Source organism: Podarcis cretensis (assembly GCF_951804945.1).
Source record: "Podarcis cretensis genome assembly, chromosome: 11".
NCBI lineage: Eukaryota > Metazoa > Chordata > Lepidosauria > Squamata > Lacertidae > Podarcis > Podarcis cretensis.
In genome coordinates, this window is record NC_137180.1 from 5,272,370 (window position 1) to 5,288,198 (window position 15,829).

The window sequence follows — 15,829 nt, forward strand, 5'->3', positions numbered from 1 at the left end:
CCCTGCCCATGCATTACTCCCATATGGAGCGTGGAGGATTGTAAAAGGGAAACCCATGTGCAGAGAACTCTATTGGCAAGCATGGTCCCCAGTTCTGTGGAAGTCTGCATGTGCCGAGAGCTACGTACACAGGCTTCCCCTTTGCAGACATCCATGCTCAGTGTGTGGATATCAGGCATAGGGGAAGTTTCATGACCCTGGGCAGGGCCAGCACAGCCCTGCTGATGCTGCGTCTGTACGTGGAGCCTTTGTTGGGGGAGTAACAAGCAAAGGGAGCTACTATGAAACTTGAAAGTTTGAGTATATGGATTTGTGTCTTTCCTCTCCTCTCCACCATAGCTGTTCCCATTTGTGCCATTTCTCTTAGACTGTAAGCTTGAGGGCAAGGCCTCCTGTGCCATTTAAAAATCTTTGCACTTTGTCTAGGAAAGTGGAGATACTTTTAAAATAAATTGTTTTGATCTCGAATTCTCCCCCTGGAAAAACAACATTATCTCACAATGCGACTGAAATTCAGACATGTTTGATTTTGAATTGGCCACCTGAATGGTGATGAGTGACACAAATGTTAGGAGCTGTTTCTTTGACACATTTGTATGGAATAAAGTCAACATTTGGCTGAATTACCTTGGATGAGATTTTCTCTTATAGACCAGTAACTGTGACCCCCCTCAGACTTCTTTAGAGTGTAACAGCCTAAAATGGTCCTCCACCACTGGAATTGTTAGAAATATTAGTGTGGGGGTGGGGTGAGAGTTTAAAGGCTTAACTATTTACTACTCTAAAGAGTACTCTATTGTCTAAAAGGATGCAATAAGGTGGAGGCAGGGTTTGCACAGTCCAATCCAGCATATTAATTCAACTCAACACCCCCCCTCTTGCTGTGTGTGTGTGTGTGTGTGTGTGTGTGTTTGTGTGCATAGGTAGGGGATTTAAAATCTACATCTTTGGATCTGGATCTAAGGTTTCATAGTGGTATTCCTTAAAGAAGCACTTGAAGGTGATATTATGTGATATTATGTGACTTCATTTTATTGCCATTTTATGCCTGCTTCTTCCTTTATAAGATGCATTCCGTCTTACTGGCCATGTGTCCCCCAGAACATTTTGGCTACACCTAGACAATCTGACTTTCATTTCTCAAGGCAAGGCCTTTGATGTCTGCACAGGGACTATTTTTTCTTAAAAGTTTCCATCTGGCCCCAGCAGAGGAGTGCCCTGGGCCTTTAACCAGACTAAGCCATATTGTTATACTTAATGCCTTCTGAAAATCATCCAGGTTGGACCCGCTCCCTGCACCAGGATATGCTTGTCCTGCATTAATGATCAGTGATTATGCATATGAACCCTCTGGGTCACTTCTCTAATTGCTCTGAGTTGTCAGCAAGCTCTGTTATTGAGAAAACAAATTAAGCACTTCCCAAAATCTTTCTCTACACAGACTAAACTGAAATCCCTTGATTTCTTCCCCTGATTGCATACATCTGGAGGGATCCCAAACCTACTCCAGGACTCTACAATGGCACACTGCTGAGGCACTACACCAGATGTTAGCTCTTTCATTCACTAACACATTAATCCCGCAAAGCACTTAGCTACATTTGGAACTTAAATCACCTGAATTGTTCCAGTGAAACAACTCAGGTGATTGTTTTCTGTCGCTTGGCATTCCTTTTGGAAAGGAAAGTGATGTTAAAATCAGTGCAGCCCATTTGCTTCTGCCTACTCTCTTTTTTACTGAAAGTTCAATCATTAAAAATGCTAATGATTAATCTTCCCATTTCCCTCTAGTGGTCCTTGGATTTTACTGACAAACTGTTCTGTTTCTGATTCTGTGCTCTTCTACCTGAACAGAAGAGATTAGCAAGATTCTGTGATGAATTTGTGCCTGGGTGCATCATGCAAATGTAAGTACAACAAAAGAAAAGAAAATGCTCCAATGTTCCAATAGTGAAAGAAGAAGGGATGAGACGGTGACAAGCAACAGGATTCAGAGTAAGTTTGGTGCTCAAATCAACCACGCTGCTCCTCTTGAATGGAGAACTGGAGTCTGAAGCAGGAGCTATGGTGTCAGAACACAGAATGCGGTTTCGAGTGCACCACTTCTTTGTTTGTGAATAGCCAATTGCATGAAATGATGCTTGTCTGAATGTAACCTAAGTCTTCATAACATCTATATGAAGCCCCTGTGAGTTGTCATTTGGAGATTTGAAGTGAAGTATCATCTGTATGCAAATGACACCCAGCTCTGTCTCTGTTCCAACAGAATCAGGAGAGGTGCTTGATGAATGCTTGGAGGTGGTGTAGGGTTGGATGAGGCCCAATAAACTGAAGCTGAATCCGGAAAAGACAGAGATGTTATATGTCCAAGGTTCTCATGTCTGGGAGGTGGGGAGATGATGGAATTGCTCTCCCCTGGAAGGAGCAGGTCTGGGGTCCTAGATTCAACACTATTCATGGAGGCTCTGGTCACCTCAGTGTCCAGGGGTGCCTTTGCTCATCTTTGACTGGTTCACTGGCTATGGCCCCTGTTGGACAGAGTTGATTTGGTCACTGTACTCCATAATCTGGTAGTTTGCAGATTGGATTCCAGAAATGCTCTTTATGTGGGGTGCTGCCTTTGGAGATGATGGATAGAGAATTGCAATAATAAAAATATTTTTTGACTGGATCATCCTTCCAATAATTTCGGACTAGATCGTCCTAGTGTCTTCCAGAATTTGTTGGATCACAACCCCTATCATCCCTGACTATTGTTCATGCTACCTGTGGCTGATGTAATCCTAAACCAGGGTGGAGGGGGCACCAGGCTGGGGAAGGCTGGGCTAGAAGAACCTTTGGTCAGAAGGTCTCTTTTTATATTCTTATCTGAATTGCTGAAGTTGGAAACAAATTTCTGGTCTAGATGAACCAAGCAAGGTGACAGTGATGTTCAGATAGACAAATAATATTCAGGACAGATTGCCTTGAGCAACTCTAAATCTAAAACATCCATAGGATAATGCATCCATTAATTTCTTTCCCTTCTTTGTTCTGCATTTTCTCCTCCTACTGGCTACTCCACTTTCTCTCTCAACAACTTTCCTGTCACAAAGATATGGGTTATATAAGCTGCACTTGATGAGGCCAGCAATAACTGGTACACTTTGGATGTTACCTCAGTGCTTTGAATGAGACACAGCTTTAAAAGACCCCTTACACAGTTCTGTTTTGTTGAAGAGAATTAGCATCACATTGCACCTGTAACAGCAACTAATTCAAAGGTATCTTTTTAGAACAATCTCTGTAGTTAAATGAGATTGCATGTACATTATCTGAATTCTCCTTAATAACACTATCAGCAAAAGAAAAAACCTGAACCGCTTCTTTATTGCTGAAAGATTAAAAGCATTTCTTAAGGTAAGTTAAAAAAAAAAACAAAGCCACAAAACATTTTGCTGAAAATTTGGGGTTGGATTGATTTTCTTAATGAAAGATTTTTTTTTTGGGGGGGGTGTAAAAAAATATTTGGGGAGATCTCTCAAAACTGTTGAATAATTTCATACTCACTCACACACAATCTGGCGAATACTAATTATAGCTTCAGTCAGTATTAACAAAGCTAAATTTTCTCAGACTTTTCTTTCTCAGCCATCCCAAAATGGTTGGAGAATTCTTCCCCAATAGTTGGTGGGTTCCTATTTTGCCCTGTCCCTTTTTTGACATCTGCTAACAGGATGGAGAAATTTTGGGAGGCTGCCACCCTAAAACTGTAACTGAAACATCTGAATTATTAAATCAAATCGAATTTGAATTTATATAAACATACAGCAAAGTAAAGCATAGAAATGCAGGCTGTTAGTCTTTAAATTTTTGTCTTCCAAGTTTCTCCAAAAGCTTCCCACTTCCTCTTTAGCATATAAAGAGACCACATGTTTGACAAGTTAAAAATGGTTTACTTACAAACTCTTCAAAGTTCAGATTCATGTGCACACAGCAGCAAGAATTAACAGGCAACATATTTTCAAAAACGATAATAATTTCTAAATTATTTGTATAGAAACACAGATAGCTTTGGAAATATTTGGAAAATATTTGGAAAATAGCCGTAAGCAAGTGAAAATGCTAGCAGGATTAAAGTAAATTCAACAGTATAACCTTCTATAAAGAGAGATAATTGGGAGGGGGTTAAATTAAATGGATTTTGGATCCCCCCCCCAAGAATATGCAGAAACTATGGGAAAATTTAAAGAACCATGAAGGGAAAGGAGGGAAGTTGATGGATGTTTAATTTTGGTGGACATTCAATGATGGAAATGTATACCTGAAAATTTCAATAAAGATAATTAAAACGAAAAACAAAGATGGCTTGCTAAAGGCACATGATCTAAGTTTAGCTGAGACATCCTTACTAATTGGTTCACATGGTGGAAAGAAAGGAGAGAACAAAGAGTTTGGTAACATTTTCTCCCCAAGTGAGGGGGTATGACCTATCTAAGCCTGGCAGGGCAGCCTTCATGAATCATTTAGAGTTAAGCATGTTGGTTATAAGAAGGAGGAGGAGTTTGGACTTGATATCCCGCCTTTCACTCCACTTAAGGAGTCTCAAAGCGGCTAACATTCTCCTCCCCCACAATAAACACTCTGTGAGGTGAGTGAGGCTGAGAGACTTCAGAGAAGTGTGACTGGCCCAAGATCACCCAGCAGCTGTGTGAGGAGGAGCAGGGAAGCGAACTCGGTTCACCAGATTACGAGTCCACCGCTCTTAACCACTGCACCACACTCTTAACCACTATACCATGAGGCTGGATATATCTCACATTTAAGTACATCCATTTCAACGGGTTTGTTTTGAGTCTAAGTTGGACTGCTTCATTACAAATAAATCGGATTACATAAGCACCACAATAATAACAACAAAACACAACAGAACTACAGCAACCATCAAAATCCTTCTGTAAAACCATATACAGTGGACGCTCGGGTTGCGAACGTGATCTGTGTGGGATACATGTTCGCAACCTGCAGCATCCGCAACTTGCAGCAGCGTGTCTGCGCATGCGCGGATTTGGCGCTTCTGCACATGCACGACCGCCAAAACCTGAAAGTAAACCATTCCGGTACTTCTGGGTTTCGGCAGTCCGCAACCCGAAAAAACCCAACCTGTAGCGTCTGTAACCCCAGGTATGACTGTACTATGCAAAAACAAACAAACACACAGAGCACTAATCAGACCATGGTGAGTTCCCTCTGGATTGCATCTCTTTTTTTTCCAAATAATATTTATTAAAGTTTCAACCATTACAGAAAGAAAAAGTAAACATACCACATTAAACATTAAACAAAAACAAAACAACACATCTCAATATAAAAAAACAAAAAACAAACAGAGAAATAAAACCCATTAAACAAAAACAAAAACACAAAGAAAAATACATCCGATCTCCTCATTACTATTCTTTCATTAACTTATTTCCTTGACCTCCTCACACCTCCCTTTTTTGTATTCTAAGTCGATTATCTATTTCAGCAAATCCTTTCCCTCTTTTAAAATTTTTGTCCTGTAAATTGTCTTAATATAATCTAGCTTTACTTTTCCTCCTTTCACCAATTAACAGTCAGTTATTCCCAAATCCTTTATATCATTCCTGCTAAAATCAAATAATATTATTCCAACATCCTTCTAACAAATATTAATTTTACAATGTTTCTGTAAATAGTCTTTAAATTTCCTCCAATCTTCCTCCTCTGGATTGCATCTCACAGCAAAGGTGTTACAACTGAAAAGACCCTGTCTCTCATACCCACGAGCAGCTTGGGATCCTGGATTTTGTATTTCCCATTCTTTTCTCTCCACAAATCAAACAGCTGGTGAATTTGCTGGTTTTCTGACAGTGGACTATGCACATAAGATTGGATTAGAGTAGTGTACAGCACTCACATTTCCAAAGAGAATATACTGTGTACAATGAGACCGATGGAAACTTCTCCTGCCTCACAGCACACTTCATAAACAATTTAAGGTGCATGGGGGTAGTTTGCTCAATTTCCTCTGCAATAAGTTAGCTGCAAAACTGGAGGGGACCAGGCCTCAGCTTTTCAACCATTTCTGCCACTTCCTTTCCCTCAACCAAGCCAGGTTCAAGGTCCTTGGACAATTTAGGTCCAGGATACCTTAGGGATGTCCTGAACCCTTATACCCCATCTCATTCACTGAGATCATCTGTAGGAGCAGTGTTTTCTTTGGGGGTACTCGGGGGTACTCAGTACCAGCACATCTTTTTGCTGTTGTTAAAACGTGTGGTACTTACTGTAACAACTTCATGGTGAGTACTGGCATCTATATTTCTTGCGAGGGGTGGGGGAAGCACTGTGTAGGAGCTTCCTGGGCTGTCTTCCAAGTTGGTGAGGCTCATCTGACTTCAACTTGAAACTGCTCCCTCAGCGGTATTGGCCAACTCCTGCAGAATGTTCTTTCAATAGAGATTTACCAGGTGCTCTCTATATTAATCTCCAAATGTTTGCTGAAAACTTTCATTTGATGCCCGACTTATGCAGACAATTAAGAAAAACATATTCTGTAATAGTCAGCTGGTGATTTATTTTTTGTGTGGTTTTTATAATACATGTTGTAAACCACTTTGATTTTTTAAACTGAAATTGTGGTATACAAATACTTTTATGAATTAATGACCCGGAAGCTGTCTGCGGACAAATGCCGGCTCCCTCGGCCTATAGGGTGAGATGAGCGCCGCAACCCCAGAGACATCCGCGACTGAATTTAATGGTCAGGGGTACCTTTACTTTACCTTTTAAACCCGGCTGTCATTCTTTGCAGCCGGCCTGATCAATGTGTAGAGGCTCAGAGTGGGAACCGCAGCTGTGAGCCTCTCTTCTTCCTCACCTTCTGTTGATTATATCCCATTTTAGAAAGGGGTTCAGGAGCAGAGGCACAGGGAAGAGAGGAGATGGAGAGCGAAGGGGAAGAATCCGAGGGGAGCGTAGGAGAAGAGGACAGTGGACCGAGGGATTCCATGAGCCTCTCCAGCGAATCGGAAGATTCACAGAAGGGGGCGCCAGTGGCCAGGGGTAGGGGGTTCCCAAGGGGAACGCCCCAGGAGCAAGGGGGCAGCGGGGACTCCCAGAGCAGTAGTTGGAAATCAGGACCAGCTTCCCCACCAGAGCAGAGTGGGGGGGAAGAGTCCCAAGGATCGGGGCCAGTGCATTCCCCACCAGGGAGAGAAGATAAGGCAGGGCTGACCACACCTCCATCGGAGAGTCAGACAACGGAGGGGAGGTCAGATCCGGCCAGTATCCCGGAAGAGGGAAGCAGTGACAGAAGTAGTGTAACGGTCAGGAGGAAGGTTACTGGGTTGGCGCGAGAGGCAAGTTCAAATGTACAGGAGCGCGGGACAGCAGAGAATGAGGATTGGGAACCGGGTCCTAAAGCACGCCGGAGGGAGGGGGAGGAGCTAAGCGACTCAGCGTCGGAAGAGTCCAGAAAGGGCAATGCCCCAGCAGGCAGGAGGACCCAGAGGAGGAGAGAGCAGCGTAAAAGGTGGAGCAGGGCTAGGATCTTAAACTGGTGTCATAGGGGAGGAGACTCAGACGGTACTTCGCCGGTCTAGGGTTAAGACGTAGAGCTGCGCGCTGCGGCTTTGAAATGGAAACTGAACCTCAATAAAGACTTTGTACATAACAACAGCCTCGCGTTGGTCCTCTGTGAGCTGGGACCTAGGGGCAGCTCTGACAGCTATGTTTCTCTTTTGATATTCTGTTAATCCATATGAGGTGTCTTATACGCCATCTGGTCCAGTTTTATGGGATCAGTTTCAGCTATTGTGGCCTGAAGATCTGGACCAGGAGCTTGTATCTGTCTGATCAACCATGCATATCTGAATTATGTCCCCCATGACTAATTTGAAATAGCCAAATAAATAAATAAATAAATAAATAAATAAATTTTTATTTGTGCCCCGCCCTCCCTGGCTGGAGCTGGGCTCACGGCGGCTAACATCATGAAACTAAGACAGTATACAAAGAACATAAAAACAGGCAATCAATTAATTAAAGTACATCTTAAAATTAGTTCAGAGCAAATTGGCTGAGTCCAGTAGGTGGCTATGCTGTCTGGGCTGGTGGGAGCTGGAGGCCAGCAGTATCTGGAAGATCACAGAGTCCCCACATTTCCTCTATGGTGTCCCCAGCAGAAAGGTGTTCTTAGAGGGTTAAAAATGTAAAGCTGGTTTTAAATTGGTTTGAATCCATTCGGCACGTTCTTCTATATTGCCCGCTTTATCATGATACCCGAAGAGAGCTAATTCGACTGTTATTAAGGAAACTATCAGGCTGCTTAGAGAAAACTTATGTTAAATACCTTCTTTCTGACAAAGATTTGGATATCACCAGGCCCGTTGCGAAATTCTGTTTTATGGCAACGAGGACAAGACAGACCACAGTGACAGCGAAGAACGGTGAATGAATACTGATTTTAAACTCTGGATCATAGATTTTAGCTGAAGGAGTGCTATTTTTAATGTAAATAAGTTTATAGGGAATTTTCAGTTTTGTCTACTGCTTCCCCAACCCCTTGATGTAGATGTGTTGCTGTTAATGCTGTTGTTTGGTCTTTGAATGCAATATTGATTGATTGATTGATTGATTGACTGATTGATTGATTCACTGGTTTTAAAATGGTTTGATTATGCTAGATTATTTAGGTTTCTTGTTTTGGTTTTTATTACTCTCTCACACACATTATTATTATTATTATTATTATTATTATTATTATTATTATTATTTTGTAATGGTTTGGAACTTAGGTTGTTATTATTCTATAGACTGTATTGAATCTATCGGGGATAATAGCTACCCTAAAAGGCAGTGCATAATTCTTTATAAATAAATAAATACAACTTTTCAGGCATACATAGTTCCTTTCTAGGATGTCTTTTATCTTGCCATCAAAATGCAACAACCAGATCAAGAATATAATGAACTGGGTTTAATAAAGGGAGGAGTTAGTTGTTAAGTTGTGGGTTGACATAGCAGACGACACAGTGATTTCTCCAAAGCAGCTCTTTATTTTGTAAGCTGGAACAGAACTAAGCTGAGGAGCTCAGTCAGCCTGCTTATATAGAGCTCCAGAACAATTGTAACTGTTGCAACGTTCTAAAACTATCCAATCACTGAACGTCACTTTTCGATCCTTCATTTGCATACAAAACTATCCAATCACTGAACGTCACTTTTCGACCCTTCATTTGCATAACTATCTACAGTATCCCCCTGCTGGCCCAGGGTGAGAACTTCAGTACATAACATTAGTCAAATTCTGTTGCAACAAACTGTTACATGCTGCCATTAGCTACAGAAACTGTAAAATATAACAGGTGAAGTTTCAGGCATGAACTGCATCAAGCAAAGTGAATGATATAAATCAAGTGTTTCATAGAGCAGAAGTCTTATCCTTTTGATAATATTAATGCTTCTTAACACATGTTTCCCTTCAGTAATATATTACAAACATACAAGGCTGCTGGGCAGATAGAAGGATGCATCCTAAAATTGATGAGTTAAGGCTGCAATCCTAAACACGCTTACCTGGGAGGAAGTGTAGCTGAACTCAGTTAAACTTACTGCTGAGCTGACATGTAAGCAGAAACTAAGTAAACTTATATAAGACTGCAGTGTAATTTCCCCTCATTATTATTTCCCTCAAGCAAGAAATATTTTGGGAAGAGATGTTCATCATATTTCTCCCCTAAAAATAAGCTTGACTACAGATCATGGATAAGGATGATCCATAAGGATAACGCCACAGTTAAGAGGCCTTAACTGTGATCCCAGGTTTGGATCACATGCTAAGCCATGCCTGAGCTTAGCTGCTGGGGTGCCCTGACTTTAAAAGTCTCGAGAGGAACAAAAGTGTTGCAATATCCTCCTCAGAAGCCAGCAAGTCCACGTATTTGCACTAAGCCATGGTTTATTACTTTCTAAGGTGACATGCCTCAGAACCAGCACAGGTTCTACCATTAAGGAGCGGAGTGTGGTGTGTCAGGATTCTGGGAGCCGAACCAGAAACCTTTGGCCATTCCTCTGGAACTTCCAAGCTATTTCCCACTGTTTGGAGTGGGAATATGTGTACCATATTGTGTGCTCTGCTTACTGTCCCATTGCCTGTGTTGAAGTAAGATTCAACTTAAAGTTCAGTCAGCTCACCTTGCCCTTAACCTTAGTCAGCAAAATGTATTGGCCTTACTCAGAACTGCAAATACTTATTTTTCTTATGATGTTAAAAGTGATACAGTGTAACCCTAAAGAAAAATTCAACCATTTTGTCACTAATGTATTTTTGATTGAGAAGATCCCTCATCTAAACCTAGCTATGTGATAATCCATTTCCCCCACAAATACAATGAGGTCTTATTTTTATTTTTTTAAAGGCTTTTAAAAAGAACTGATAAGGAGGAGCGTCTGAGGGCATACCACAAAGCATTTGATTTAATTAAACATAAATCCACGTGAATTCAGACACCATGGTCATGTTTAACATATCCGAAATAACTGTTTGAGTAAGTATCTAGAAGGCTTGAGTGAAGAAAAGCTGGGGACATGTTTTAGCTGGATTTTAGAAAATGCTTTTGGATACAGTGCGTTATAGGGGGCTAATCCATAAGACGATAGCTAAATACACTAGGAAGGTGAGCTGCTTGACTAGATTAAGCAGTGACTTGTCAATTGAATTGGTAGAGGGTAAGACATTTTATTCAGTGTCTGCAAAAAAAACTCCTCCAAAAATCCTACTATAAAACATTTAGGGTGATAGACTCTTACAAGTACAGAGACTGTATTACACAGAGTGACAAATGAAGGTGGCATGTCCAATTGTCCACTACCAATGTCCAGAAAGAGACAAGGGATGAACAGGGTCACAACTTTATTATGACAATTCTTTGTCCTTTAAGGTGATGGCCTTACTCTGACACCCAGTTTGAGATCAGCCAGTATCTCTTCCTTTGAGGAAGCTCAAGGCAGCAGCATTAAGCTTGTGGAAGAAAAATCCCACTGCAAGCCTCGAGCTGTTAGGCCTTTGAGATCACAGAAGTTCCCATCCCCAAAGAAGGGCTCCATCATTTCTTCATGTCCAGAGATGGGCTGGATATTACTCCCCTCACTACAATGGTGCCTCAGTGTGGGTACCAAGCCTCTTGTTATTTTCCTCCATACCAGTACTGTGCCACCTGCCAGTTGTGATGGACTATCAGGCCTTCTTGCCACATATCTTAGCACCGCCCCTAACCAATAATGTAAAGTGGTTGAACTTCTTGCATGCACATGATGCCAATCAGGTCAGGAGCAAAAGGTGACCAGCTGATCCCACACATTGTTAATATTGTTGACAATTTGGCGTGTGCTGAGGCCTTAGGGAAGGCTCTTTGAGAGTTCTGGGCTCCTCCTACCAAAAAGTTCAGCACAGAGCAATATTTCAATATGGCCAATTGAATTTCTTAGTGAGATTCTGTATATCTATACCTGTGGTTCTCAGAAAACATTAAGTGTCAATCAAGCTGATCTGTCTGTGACATCTGGCTCACTCCAGCAGCAGGTGCACTGGAAGAGAGGCTCTTCTTTCCGTGTCTTCCCGATCCCCTCTCAGCTCAACGTTGGAAGCACATTAGTGAAAACAAAGGTCTTCTCAATGATCACTACCAGGCTCTTGAACATCTTGCCAAGATTACACTGGCAAGTAGAGATGGGCATTATCTAGACAGGCATTTGGGCCATCAGCTGACTATTAAAGGTGGACTAAATGTTTCTGCTGAGCAGAAACTATAGAGCTTCTGAGGAATTAGGGTACAAAATCTACCTGAAAAAATATGGGCAGACATTTCGGTGGGGAAGGTGGGTTGTTGGGTGGATTTTGTTGGTTTATGATTATAAGGCAGTCTGAGACTTTTTTAAACACGTTTTTTAAAAAAAGTAGATCTAAGTGGCTAATAAGTGCGATTCACACTCAAAATGGAGCCAGAACAGGAACACTTTTGGCCTATTTTTTGAAATGTGTAGCATAGGTCATAGTTCCTAGTCATTTTATCCTTTAAAAATGTTTTTTTAATTCTTACAAGAAATACACAACCCACCCAGAGGGAGCAAACTCCTGAGCGACCCCGGCTTCAGTCAACAATGGGTTGCACTGGGCTCAGGGAAGGCCCGTGGAGTAGCCATAATACTTAGTAGGGACCCGTATGGCTCCCCTTTATCACATGCACAGCCTAACAAGACAATGACAAAAATCCACCAACAGCATACAAATCAATATGGCTAACCTGATCCAAAACACCCACCCACCCCACTCACACAAAGATCACCACAGCCAATCACAAACAAACAACCATACCCTAGGCCAACCCCAACCTCTCTCACCACCAAAGGAACACAAGTGAATAGCAGAGAGCCTGCACAAGCGACACTGACACAAACCCCCACATATATTAAGTAAAAATAGAAACATTGCCACCTGACCCCAATCCCACTCATCTTTCCCCCCTCCGAGAGAGAGAGAGAGACATTGCACACACTTTTGTAAACCAAGAAAATCTTTAATAAAAATACAATTAAAAAAATTTAAGAAGAAGAAAATTAAAACAAAGTAGCTCTTGACTCACATTGTAACTGTAATTTTGCTAATTCCTCTTTCCACTAAAATTCAAACAATTATCTCCCATATCTCCATAGACATTTCTGAACTCCCTTCACCCCCATCACTGAAGAGAGAGGGAAGGTTCAGCAAAGGTTTGATAACACAAATGATCCAAATGATCCAGGCTGCCTGGTGCTGGATACATGCCCAATCCCTTACCTTTAATCAATAAAGCTGTGGCTTAATTCAACCCAATACCAGTTTCCTGTGTTCATTCTCTTGGTCTTCCTCACACTGGACACAGACATCTCATGCCGGTGGTGGCAAATTGTTACTTCCCAACACAAGTCATGGAGAAGACCACCAGCAAAAAAACCAACAACATCAGGGAACAAGAGAGCTTTTAAATCCAGGTAGAAGACTTTGCCATGTGAAACATTTGGAAGAAACACTGGAGATAACTGACACACCCAAGGAGTAGAAACTCGTGAAGCAAAGGCTGCTTGATTGGGTGATCTGGTCATATAATTCACAGCAATGTAAGTTTCATTGCGAATTAGAGGTTGTTGTTAAAAAGCACCTGGATTTGTAGTTCATGTAGTTTCACAACCAGCAGCAGGAGCTTCAATAAGAGTTCCATGGAAAGTGAGGAGCTAACTTTAAACAACTTGTGCACCTTTGCTTACAAAGCACCTGGTCATTCTGAAAAATGAAGGAATCTCTTGTGCAGAATCTCATTTAATATTCCAGGTCAAAGAAGAACTTCCAAGGGAAATGACACTCAACTCACAATGCAACCAAACAATGTGGAATGGATAATTTGTATTATCAAACAGGCAATTATGAATCTCAGTGGCATGTCTGATTTCAAAGAAAGCAAAAAGAGTTTACATGTGGCTAGCAAGAATTATCAGATGAGATTTGGGGGTAGTTCTGCACATCCCATTTATATACAGCTCTGTCACAAATGTTTGCCTTTAAAAGGCAAATGTTAAAAGATGCCCTTAAATTCCATTCTGTCTATGGACACTAGATGGAATAGATCTAAACCATACAGCACTTCCACGTATTAATCCCCAACAGTAATTAACTATGCCTTAATTATGCCACCTTCTGGAATAATGAAAAAGTGCTATGTAAAATAGTTAAATTTTAAAACCATCACTTTATATCTTGCTTTGACGAACTGAACACATTCCACCAATGTGTTTTCAACTAAGAAAAAATAAGCCCATGCTTTGATAAGCATGTGAATGCAAACACTTTGCATACATTCTTCTTTAGCTATATGTTCTGCAAGTAAACGTTTTTGAATATTTTAACAAGTGGTTGGACATAGTTTTAATTTCAAGAAATCAGTATTGAACATAATTTGACTTTGTAGCTGCAATTTAGCTACTCCGCCAACAACCCACATCCAAATAAAACAATGTGTAATCAGCTAACTATTAACCAGCTAAATATTATTGATTCAAGCCAGAAATTTTATATCAAAGTACGGTTTAAAAATCCACCAACATTTTTCTGTTACACAATTATGGATTGCTGGCTCTGGTTCAAGCATAGTGTTCACTAGGGTATCCAGGAGAATTCCTTTCCAGATAACTATGGGCACAATCCTGCCACAATTAGGTTCCTTTGAAGTCCCTCTAATTTCAGCACACACTCAATCCTTTGAAATTGATAGGAATAAAATGTGCTTAACTCTTATGAGATTGCACCTTCTGATTTTATCCCATCATTGGATATTAAAACAAAGACACAAACCTCTACTAATTGGCTGGTGAACTACGTGGTGCACAAAATTAAATGGTTGGTGCACATCATGTGTCACACTTTATACATGGAAATGAATTTTGGAACATTTTGGCAGAAGCTTGTGAGAGTTTGTGCTGGGCATGAGGTGTGATGAAAGATGGCCTAGCCTGGAGGGAAAGGGTGTCGTTGAGGAGTGGAGTCATGAATAATACCAGGATTCTTCTTTTTCCTGGTCTTCAGATTGGAAAACATCTCTCCTTTGGTATGAGATGCACACATTGTTTTACTCAGTTCTGCTATCTTTGCCCAGAGCAAAAAGTAAGTCCTTAATAATTTAGTCTTACAGATAACTCAGAATCATCATATCAGAGCTTTAGCCTTAAACCAAAGCTATTCATGGTCTGAACGTAGCGTCACAGCTTTAAAATTTATAACCTTGGGAGCAGAAATCCATTTTAAATCTGCCTGCCCCCGCCCCTACCCACACAATATATCTATATCTGTAGATCAGACCATTGGGGCTTAGATTTATCATTTTTCATACTTTCCAAAGACTGTGAAAGATGAAACTAAGCTGCTGTGACTAAGAGCCTGTGAACAGTTCTTGTGATCTCAGTTTCACTGCCAGCCTTCCTAATGCTAAAAGTAAATTACTTCTCATTTGACAGCCAGTCTCAGTCACAGGGCAATCATCATCAGGCAACTTATACGAGCACTGTGCTCCCTGCGTATCTTCTATGCAAAGTTTCTCTGATTGGGTTCTGTCTATGGTCACTGATAAAGCTGAAGCTGCAGAGATCATACAGAAACTTGTTAGCTGAATAGGGCAATACATTATTCTCTGTGCAGCGTCCATAGGCCTGGATCCAAAGGTCCCACTGTGTGTGTGTGGAAGGCACTTCTGGTCATGAGGAGTTCCATCTGTAGCTCCACTTACCTTCTGAAAGCTCTGGAGAATCTTGTGCCCAGCTGGAGCTCTTTGAGTGTGGGTGGAAAAGAAGAGAAATCTTGGGCAGCATGATTTTGCAATACGAAACAGGCAATGTTGCACTTATCAGAGGCATGCAGGAAAGTTTTTACTGCGCCTAAGCTGTGCAGCATTTTCAGTTGGGAATACATTTCTTTTCTTTTCTTTTGGGCTGGCAATCAGATACGCCCTGCAGCGTCAGGCTCCTGTTTGCTTTGTCTCGCTGCCTTTTCAGGCACCAGGTGTGAATGGACTTTGCAGGATCAGGGGTTGGCAATGAACACTGGCAGAACGAGGTCTTGTAAAAAAAAAAAAAAAAAAGGTGACCAAAGTGCACAGTGCACAGAATTTGTAAGGACTAAGAGGTCAGGAACCAGAGATCAAGCCAAGCTAACCATCCCAACCAAAATGGCAGGGTAATAAACAAGTGAGTTCACAGTGAAATCTTCAGTCTGTGAAGAAGAAGGGGCAGGTTTCAATAA

At 41.3% G+C, this 15,829-nt stretch overlaps 1 long non-coding RNA gene across 1 annotated transcript in view; it reads right to left on the reverse strand.

The window, feature by feature from the left end:
- Positions 1-15,366, reverse strand: part of LOC307226497 — a 29,218-nt gene extending 13,852 nt beyond the window's left edge. The window contains exon 1 of the long non-coding RNA XR_013843473.1: positions 15,318-15,366. This is a non-coding gene — a long non-coding RNA (uncharacterized lncRNA). The remainder of the gene's footprint in view (positions 1-15,317) is intronic.
- Positions 15,367-15,829: the final 463 nt, after the last annotated feature.